Source organism: Fukomys damarensis, unplaced genomic scaffold, assembly GCF_012274545.1.
Source record: "Fukomys damarensis isolate Sample0158 unplaced genomic scaffold, DMR_v1.0_HiC HiC_scaffold_17, whole genome shotgun sequence".
Classification (NCBI taxonomy): Eukaryota; Metazoa; Chordata; class Mammalia; order Rodentia; family Bathyergidae; genus Fukomys; species Fukomys damarensis.
In genome coordinates this window covers 23328273-23338544 of record NW_022900929.1, presented here as the reverse complement: position 1 = coordinate 23338544, position 10272 = coordinate 23328273, and the positions used below count along the sequence as shown (strand labels likewise).

General features: G+C 48.3%; 1 protein-coding gene across 6 annotated transcripts in view; it reads left to right on the top strand.

Annotated features, from left to right (window-relative positions):
* Caln1 (calneuron 1) overlaps positions 1 to 10272 on the top strand; it is a 531563-nt gene that overhangs the window by 90356 nt on the left and 430935 nt on the right. The window contains exon 1 of one of the 6 annotated variants that reach the window (XM_010625024.3): positions 201 to 219. The exons of 4 other annotated variants lie outside the window; for them this stretch is intronic. The gene's annotated coding sequence lies outside the window, so the exon portion shown is untranslated. Of the gene's footprint in view, positions 1 to 200; positions 220 to 295; positions 315 to 10272 lie in introns of those variants that run through there. One more of the 6 variants, XM_010625023.3, reaches the window with a different exon arrangement.

The window sequence follows — 10272 nt, the reverse complement described above, 5'->3', positions numbered from 1 at the left end:
CCGTACCGCGTCCCAGCCCCAGGCTGGCAGCGGGGCCCGTCCCAGAGTGCGCGGGCGAGCGGCCAGCAGTGCCTGCTGTACCTGTTGGCACTGGTACCCGGCACCCACCCAGGCGGGTTGGGGGCCCCTGCAGTCACCCTGCTTCCTTCCCCTTGCTGGGGAAGGGCTGCGGTTCCCTCAAGTGTCCCGGGACTCTGCGGGCTGGAGGTTGAGCTCCAGGTGCGGGGGAAACCAGCTTGCGCGCCCCCGGCCGTGGGCAGTGGGAAGGGAAGGGAACTGAAGGGAAGAGACCCGCGGAGCCGTGCCGCAGCCAGGTGGGAGATCTGGAGGCATCCAGGTCTGCCGGGAGCCGGACGCATGGCATGGCGAGAGGGGGATGCAGGGTTCCCTTCACCTCTGGCTGCTAGGGCGCACACTGCTTGCCGCCCCCAGCGCCAGCCCTGCGCCCCCCGGGGCGCACAGGGTAACCAGAGGCCTTGGTGTTCCTGCTCGGACCTGGCCCCCTGGGATCCGCTAAGCGGCTGGATGGGTCAGGTGCCTAGGCAGGGGTGGGTGGACTCTGGCTGACTAGGGCAGGTTGGGTTTCCGAGGATGCCCAGCCTCCAGGACCAGCGCTACGGGGAGTGAACTTCTGAGACTTGGCCTCAGGGCGCCTAGGCAGCAGCAGGTAGTTCTGGGCCGGCCTGGGGCTCCGGCGAGCAGAGGACGCCCCACATCAGCAGGCAGGTGGTGCGGGGCCAACGGAGGGAGGTGGCTGGCCTCCAGGGTGCCTGCCACGTGCGCCCTCAGCCGCTACCCCCTGCGTGATCAGCAGCTGCTTGTTTCTCTTAGAAGGAAAGAGCTTTCCTTCATTTGTGCCTAGCCATTAGCTCAGGTGAAGGGGGGGCTGCAGTTCCTAGGATGCCAATATTGGGGCGTCAATCCCCAGGCCCTGCACCTATTTTTCCGCAGGAAAAATGAAGCAGACTTTTCTGGGCTCAGAGAACAGCAGACCAGTGGCGGCTGTGGAGTCTGATTAGGGATGTTAATAACTGCATTTCAGAGTGGCCCGCTGCCTGGGCAGCAGACTTGAGGTGACCTTCCCTAGAAAGAAGAGGCGCATTTCTGCCTTGTGTGTGTCCAGACACACACAGCATTTGCGCACACATAACTCCCGCTCTGCATCTTTACCTGCCTACTTCCGTCGCAGGAATAAACTGTTTCCCATCCAGGCGGGCACCAGAGCTTTGGAAGGTTTGTGAAGCTGTTGGGTGTGAAATTGTCGGAGGATGGAGCAGGACCTGTTTGTCTGTGGAAGCGCAGCTCCAGTTTTCTTCCTGGTTTCTTGTTTCCTTTTTGTGGGGTGGGAGGAGGTGTATGTGGAAGAAGACTGAATCTGTTGCTGTTTTGGGGATCTACCCCAGGTTTTTGTGGATCCCTGGCAAATGCTTTACCACTGCTCCATACCTGGGCCTGCAGTGGGTTTTTATTTGCTACCGGTGTGGGAGTGTGTGGTCTGAAGGCTACATGGCTGGGCTTGCCCTCCTTGTCTCGCCCCATGTAGGATCCCTTCTTGGGCTCCAGGAAAGTTGTAGGTGCCCCAAGAATGCCCATGCGGGAAGCCCAACAGAGTGGCTGGGCTCACTGTGCCCTTGGGGGTTTTCCTGGCAATAACTTGGTGAAGAGGGGCTTTATTCACCAAAAGGCTGGTTCCGGAGTTGGTTACTGGATGTATCCAAGTGGAGTAATGAGAATTGAACTCTTTGGAAATCCAATCCCTTGGATACTTATCAGAAGAGAGCAAAATCCTCTTAGAATTGTTCACCAAGATGTCACCTTTCCTTGAACTCTGTGAGTTAACTATTGCTGGTAACCAGGCCTTCGGTGAGGATGCAGGATACCAGCTTGCCAGGAAGAAACTAATTTATTCCAGCTGGTTCCATTGAGAAAATGTAGGGCAAGACTTCATGGGTACGCGGGAGTGTTTGCTCTGAAAGGAGTGGAGGGGACATGGGGACGGGGCGGGACGTGCATGGCAGCTGCTTTTTGTTGAGTTTAACATTTATGTCCTGGTCAGGAGGCCTTTGATCGGTGCTTAAATACTGGGCAGGCTTGGGGTCCAGTTTAGGATTCCTTTATCACGGGCTTGTTGAGTGATGTCTTTACCAGGCTGCTTCTGCGCTGAGCCTCTGCAGTGTTAGCTGAGTGGCAGAAGGGGGCGCTAGTTCTTATGATGAGGAAATTATGGCTCTGATAAAGTTTAGCCCTTTGAAGTGTTGAAGACCCTCGTAATTCAGACTTCCGAGACCCAGTGTACACACATTTGCCTCATGTGACCCTCATTTTTCATGTCAGGAAACATAAGCGAAGGGAAGTTCATGACCCTAGGATTGCAGATGCAGGGTTATGGTTTGATTCCAAGAAGCTGCTGTTTCTGATTCTGCAGCCAGGATTCTCTCCACCCTGCTGGCTTATGATACAGAAAGGGTTGTAGGTGAGCATGGTGGTGCACACCTGCATCACAGATCCCCAGAGGCTGAGGCAGGAGGACCACAAGTTCAAGCCCAGCCTAGGTACAACTTAGCAATTTAGTAAGACCCAGTCTCAAAATTAAAAATTAAAAAGGGCTCGTTGTGAAAGCCCTGAGTTTAATCCCCAGTAACACACAAATGTGCACATGGACACACGTGCACACACGCGAGTGCTTGCACACACACACACAAGGTTGTAGCGATCTTTCACCTGTGGTCTCTTATTTAGAGTTAGACACATAGTGGGTGCCCTGACTATGTTTGCGTTTGTTGAATGATTCTAGGTCCACCTCACGAGCCCCATTCCTGATGAACAAACTGAGGCACAAAGGGGCTGGGACATGTGCGGGTGTCTGGGGATGAGGCAGGACTTCATGCCAAAGCCCCTACCCTGCCTTGCCCCATGTGCTCTCCTGGAGCCTGGTGTAGATCAGAGCCCAGCCTGGGTAGATTATAGGCTTCTCCCTTGTTATTATCATTGGTAGTTCTTCAGCCATACCCATGTTGAAGTGGTGAGAGCCATCAGGCAGAGGGAGCCGGAGTAGCCTCAGAGCTGCTAAAACACCACAAGCCTTGACTCCAAGCAGTGAAACCATCCTTCAAGATTGGCAGCACCGGCTGCTCCTGAAGAACTGTTTGAGGCTAATTTTGATTGTGATTAGAAAGGAGAGGAATGAAAACACAATTGTTGCGTCTAGCCTGAGGTTTTCAGAGTGAATTGTTTTTCATCATTTAACACCTAGCCGAAATTTATTTGGTGCCTGTTACACGGTGTGGGGTAGAGAGATGAGGATGACACACTGCCTGTCATGAGAGAATTCCCAGATTATTGGGAAAGCAGACCTCGTGTTAGGGACTCATGTCTGTGCGCAGACAGGAAGGTAGCTAGGGAAGGAGGGAGGCAGAGGAGGGACTGAATTTCAAGCATGACCCGGAAGTGGTCAGGCTTAGGGCAGAAGAGGGGGGCAAGGCAGAGGAGGAGTGGGCAGAGGGTGGAAGCACATGGAGAAGACAAGAAGCAGCTTAAAGTCTGAGATAGGAAGAAGAAGGGAAGAGCTGGAGTATTTGCTCAGTGCCCAGGGCTCTGCATTTCTCTGCTAGGGGAAGAGGGACGTGGTCAGGTGTGGCTGTGAGAGACCAGGGGCGTGGCTGTCAGTGAGGCCACTGGTGCTGAGGAAGCTGGCGGGTATGTGTGGGCCATTTGTGGGAGCGTGGAGAAGAGGATGTTCTGCTGACATTTAGGGGAACTGTCCACTAGGGTCCAAGGGCTGGACACAATGGAAGCTAAGCTTGGTTAGCAACTAAAGCAAAGAAGAGACTGCATTGCAAGTAGGAGTGAACTGATCATGGTGGTGCACCCCTATAATCCCAGTGCTCAGGAGGCTGAGGCAGGAGGACTGCTGGCAAGTTTGAGGTCAGCCTGGGCTACATAGTGAATTTAAGGCCAACTTGAACTATACAACAGGACCCTGTCTTAAAACAAACCAACCACCCCGCGGAAGTACTGGTGGAAGCTCACAGGACAGAGGCCGTGCTGAGAGAGCCAGGTGTGCAGCAGATAGAAATCAATTAGCCAGCCACAGGATACTGGAATCTGCCTATGGCCTCTCCCAGGCGATGCTGTGGAGGTCAGTGTTGTCCAACTTTTTTTTTTGCATTATAATTATTGGGTTATTCTGCATTCACAATGCTGACTGGCATAGCTTGGGGTCCCTGTGTCTACAGGTGGTTTTCTGAAAGGTCAGTGGGACTGGAAAGAGGTGATTTTCTGGAACAATTCTGTTGAAAGATGGTGCCATTGATGTTGGGCACAGAGGGGACATTGAGGGGACATTGGGACTTCCTAGTGACATGGGAGCAGGCGACATGGAAGGACAAGGTATGAGCAGTGGCCTTCTGGTTTAGGTAACAGGGTATAGAAGCAAAGTCGGAGTCTGGCCAAGACAAAGGAACTGGATTGTTTTTCCCACCAGCAGGGCTGAGGGCAGCTCTCCCTGCTCAGGCTGTGGGAGAAGGTGCCGACCTAGTTTAGAAAGTCTCAGCGAGGGGCTGTGCTGCTGTGAATGAGGCCTGGTAAAGTAGGCTTCACCTCCTGGCCCACAAATCTTGGTAACCCTGAAAGCACTTTGATTCATCCAGCCAATGTGTATCCAGTGGCTCTGGTGTAAACGCTGGGGAAACTAGTGAGTTAGACTGAGGTGCTGCCCACGGGTTTTAGTGGTGTAAGACATAAAGAAGGAAGATATAGAAATAAAATTCCAGGTTGTCATTGAGTAGCAAGGGCTGCTTCAGATTGGGTAGGCAAGAAACATCTCTCCGAGGAGCTGTAGCTGTGGTCACCAAATAGCATAAAGGGCTGAGCGGGGGCAAAATCTGGGGAAGAAATTGCAGGCGCTGGGAACAGAGAGGGTGAAGGGTGTGAGGCTGGCGTGGTAGGCGGGTTCAGACGGACGGGCAGGAGTTAGTTTGCACGGTCATCATGTGGAGTTTGGGTCCTGTATTGACTCCTGTGGCAGCCCTGGAAGATTTTAGGCAGGTTTGTGACACAGTTTGAATGTATCATTTTGAAAGCTCTTCTGGCAGCCAAGCGTTCAGTATGTACTACTTTGTTTTAAAGTAAGTCTTTATTCCGTGTTTAAAAAGTATCAGATGGAGGGAAAATGTTTTGCTGACCTTAATTTAGTGATTTCTAGCGTACCGACGTGGCTGCAGATGACACTGTCTTTGCAGTGCGATTTCAGTTTTGTTTATAAAGACGGTGTAGATGAACAACGGGAAGAAATGGGCCAAAGATTGTTAACAGTGGTGGACCAAAGGTGTTGGCATCACGGGTGATTTTTTACCTTTTGAAAATGAGCATGCATTTCTTTTAGAATTGGGCGAAACTTATTTTAAAGTGTAGATGCTGATGACCACACATGTATTATCACAGAATTATTGACTGAGCACTTTTCCCTACCACTTCATTTCTGAAATTTTAATGTAAAGAACTCATGGCTAGGGCCAGGGATTTAGCTCAGTGGTTTTGCTGCCTGCCTCCTGCCTTGCAAGCGCAAGGTCCCAAGTTTGATCCCCAGTACCAAAACAACAACAACAATAACAACAACAGCAAACAAACAAACAACTCACAGTCTTGATTGGGACCAAAGAGAGGATGCTTTTTTTGTGTGTGTGTACCAGCTGTTCAATGTGTCTTTGTTTTATGCTTAAGAAATATTTTTGGTTATGGAAGTCAACACTTTAAAAAAATTAAGGCAATATATATATTTTATATATATTTTCTGCACTTATTCCTGAGATCATTAACATTTCAGGTGCAGATATTGTTAGATTTTTTTCTATGTATTACATCTAGATTTAGTTGAATCTAGGAGATTGCTGTAATGAGGTGTCTTACCTTCAAACTGCTCTCCCGAACTTCCTCCTATAGACCTTGAGACCTATAGGACATTCCCCCCTTGAAACAAATTATTAGGGAACTTGAACTGTAACTCACCTAGAACAAATGGAATCTTGCCGTTTTTAGTATTCATAGTTTTTATTGAAAGCATGCTTTATACTCATCAAGACTAGAGCAATTAAAAATTCATTAAAAAGTCATCTTTGAACATTAAATGTCTTTGCCTCAGTACTGGACTTCGAAAGTTTGTATCGCAGTAACAGATCACTTACTTTTTTTTGTAAACAAAAGTTAGGCAATATGAAAATTTACAAGTGCAGATGAGGCAGCTAAGCGAATTATATTGGTGACATATTTATTATAAGAGCATATTATCCTTTTAAAACAGGGAAGGAAAAGTATTAAATGGGCATTACTCAGAAGCATTGGTGGGTTTAGGGAGAGCTGTATATTTGGGTGGACCAAGGTCAGTTTTGTAGTTTCATTGTACAGGCTGGATTGGATACCTAATAGTCAGGAATTAGCTGCCAACCAACTCAGTGGTGGATTGGAGTCTCATTCTGCAATTCAGCAGAATTACTCCTTTCCCAGCATTACTTTAATGAAACACATCCTTTCTTGGTGAAGGGAAGAGTGAATATACACAGAGAATGCCTCCTCACAGTGTAATTGCAGGGCCAATCGGGTCCTTGGTTATCTCATGTTAGTGGAAAAAAATGAAGACCAGAGAGATTAAATGGCATGAATTTGGTCAAGGAGGATCCACTCCCTACACAAAGTCTCCCTTTGCCCTACACTCAGCTGTGGCCCTGTGTTATTAGAAGCTTAATTTATTTTATTAAACTGAAGAACTAGGGAAGCACTCTGAATCTGATGAAAAAATGGGAGGGTTCAGAGCCGTTCATTCATTCTGCGGAGTGTAATCTGTCTGTGTACTGATAACAGGCCTAATTACTGTGTAAACATTTTTATAGCTGGGTAAGAAAATCCCAAACATCTGTACTGCACATTGATGTAGCAGTCAGCCTCTAGCATTCCTACCGCTTGTTCTGAAAACCAGTTGCTCTGTTTTTAAAGCTGATCTATGGTTGATGATTCATTTTGTACACATACACTTAAGCAACACATCCCATGGCTAGCAGGAAGGGACAAATAATAGCAAACATGAGGAGTGCTGACTGTGTGTCGCGAACTGTCTGGCTGCTAGGATTTCTCCTATTCTACCCATGAGGAGACCACAAGTAGCAAGGCTCAGTAACTTGTTCAGGGTCAAGTTCAGCCCTTGGTGGCTGGAAATCTAGATAGTCTCCCTCCAGAGGTATGTGAGTCACTAGCTAAGATCTCCATCTTCCTGGTGCCTCTTAAAGAAAAGCAAACTTTGTGCACACAAGGTCAGGATCTGAGTTTGCGAAATCAGTTTCAGAAGTTAACTAACTTTTATTCATACAGACTCCAGGGTAGAAAGCTGCAGAGTTCTCCCCACAAGTCTTGCGTTTTCAAGCTTGTTTTGTGGGTTACTTCCATTCTCTTCCTGGGTGAGTCACTTGGTGGTAGCCAGTGGAGAGCAGCTGAGGTTGGTGATTTCCTTTCCCAGCAAGATTCAACCCTCAAGTCAGTCATATGGACACCACTCTGTTTTGAGCTCTGGTAGATTCAAGTAGTGCTGGCTTCCAATGTGGCTCCTGTGTGATCTTTAAATAAATACTGAAATTTTCTACTACTCAACATAAGTGCATCTGTGCAGTTTTCAAAAACCCCGCTTAGAACCCACTGGAGCTCTCAAAGGGTAGCTGACAACTGGGAAGAATCACATAATTAAAAAGGAGGGGAAACATTGCCGCAGGGCCCTGTCCATGGGCCCTCTCTCAGAGATGTTATTGTTAGCCTTAAATTATGAGTTGTGATGCAGCCTGACTCACCCCAGAGAGAACAGAAGCAGCGGAGCTTGTCCTGGCCTTGGCTGACTCCCTACAGTCCTGGCCTATCCAGCCTGAGAGACCCCTGTGTGACGGGTGACTGGGATTGCTGCCGTTGGAGGGGTGGGGCTGTGTTCATGCCAGTGTGGTCTGCTGAGGGGGGACAGCTAACTTTCCCTAGGAGTGGCCTTTCCTGCCCAAGAGGAGTTCGGAGGCGAGCAAGGCTAATGGGAAGTTAAATGCCAGAGGCAAGTGCTGACTTGGTGATGACATTAGGAATGCGGTCTTGGTAGTGGTCTTGGGAAAGGAAGGCTGTCAGTGATGCTCAGGGTATGGGTAGCCCAGGCCTCTCGGAGGGAGGTCCCTCAGCTCTGCATTTGAGCGCTGGAATCTAAAGCAGAGATTTTAGTTCAGTGGCTTTTGAACTTGACTGCACATCTGACCTCCCCCCTCCACAGCCTTCAGAAAGTTCCAGTGGCCCAGTCACATCCCAGACCAGTGACAGCAGCGTCTCCCCAGGTGGATGGGAGATGAGACTGGGTGTCCCCCAGAAATCCTGCGGCACAGCCAGTGTTGAGAACTGGGACTCTAGGACAGCATTTTCTAAAGGATAAGTCACAAGTTGGGCTGGGGATCTTTGTTACACTGTGAATTTTGATCATTCCTTTTCTTCTCTCCTTCCCTCCTGCCCTCCTTCCCTCCCCTACTTTTTTCCCAGAATGCTGTAGTTACTGACAAGGTCCAGGGGCAGCCATTGCCACCTGGCGGGCTGCACTGGGAGTCTCAGGGTGCTGCTTAGGAGAAATCTTTTCCTGGTGTCCTTAGTCCACACGAAGGGTTTCTGGAGTCATTGTGGTTGCAGGGGATTACTGGGGTATTATGGGCAGGGACCAAACCATCCTCACCTCAGGGCCAAGGAGACTCACTGCAAAGGCCCAGAGCACCCTCAGATCCCCTTTCAAGTCACTCCAGGTACCAGCCTTCAGGATGAAATATTTTTCCTTCAGGAGTCAGTTCATTCTGCTGTCCTCGATCAGGGTTTACAGTCAGAACCAGAGGCTTCACAGGAACCTTAGGAATTAGTGTAGCCCAAACCACTTGGTTTAGTAGGGGAGGAAACAGACCAGAAGTGATTAGAGTCCAGATGGTGAAGACAGGGTTGCTGCAGCCTGGAGACCAGGACAGTTGTGACAGGGTGAAGTTGGGAGAAAGGCCACCCCCATGCTGTTCTGAGTACAGGGGAAGCAGGAGACAGAGACGCTAATGGGACCTGTGCACCTAGAGAACATTACTGTTATTATTCCTGTGATTTTCCATTGCTTCCCTCCTTCCCTCCATCCCACCGCTGTTAGTTGACTACTCAGAGGTGTGATGGAGCTCTTTCTTCTGTGCTTGGAACTGACGCCTTGCCAGATGTTCAGCAGCCGGTGACCAGGTGGGATGCTGATGCAGGCTGCTCCACTTCATGCACAATAATTGCATTTACCATTTGCACCCAAAGTATTTTCTCCTGTCGTCGAAACAAATAAAGAACATTTGAGATGTACAGGTTTCTTCTGGGTGCTGTGGTGAATATGTTAAACCTGTTGTAAGAATAGTACATAATTGATATGCTTGGCATTTATCACTGAGCCATGACGTGTTCGGCCTGGGATGACTAATGGATTGTATTTTGTTGGATTCTTTTCCTCCCTACTTTTAAAACTCAAGGCACCTGTTCAGCATGTCAGCGTCGACAGGGACATTTTCTTGTGCATTTCTTCATGCTTTGCAAAGCGACAAGAGATGAAGCCATTGAGGGTGACCTCAGGGCCTCAGTGGATAGGGAGTGTGTTTTTTCCTGGAAGGGCAAGTCTTTAAATAGATGACTTGGGGGCACCTGGACGTCAGCGTGAAGACGAAGGTAGTATAATTATAGCTAGTGCTTATGTAAGTAGTCCTTGCTAAGTAACTCACATGTGTTAACTCAATTCTCTTAACAATCCCATGAGGTAGATGCTGTGATTATCTATATTTTTATAGATGAGGATATGAAATTACAGAGTAGAGTAGAACAGTAGTGTCCCCTTGTTCTTGGAGGGTATGGTCTAAGAGTCCCTCTGCCCCCATAGATAACTGAGATAGTAGATCATACTGAACCCTGTATATCTTTTGCTTTCTCCTGTACATAGATACCCATGGTACAGTTTAATTAACAAATTACACATGTTAAGAGAGTAACAATAATAAACAGAAAATAAAGAGAACTATTTTAGCAGTGGAAGCACATTTTCTGTTCACATCTTCCACCCACAAATTCAATGCATTTCCCACCTTAACAAAACCGTTTTCCTTCACTGTGACTGTAACTTTTGTGGTTTGAGGTAAAACAGTAGTGAAAAAAAATTTTTTTTCACAATTTCATGGATAGGAGATTTTTTTTTTTTTTTTTTTTTTTTTTTTTTTT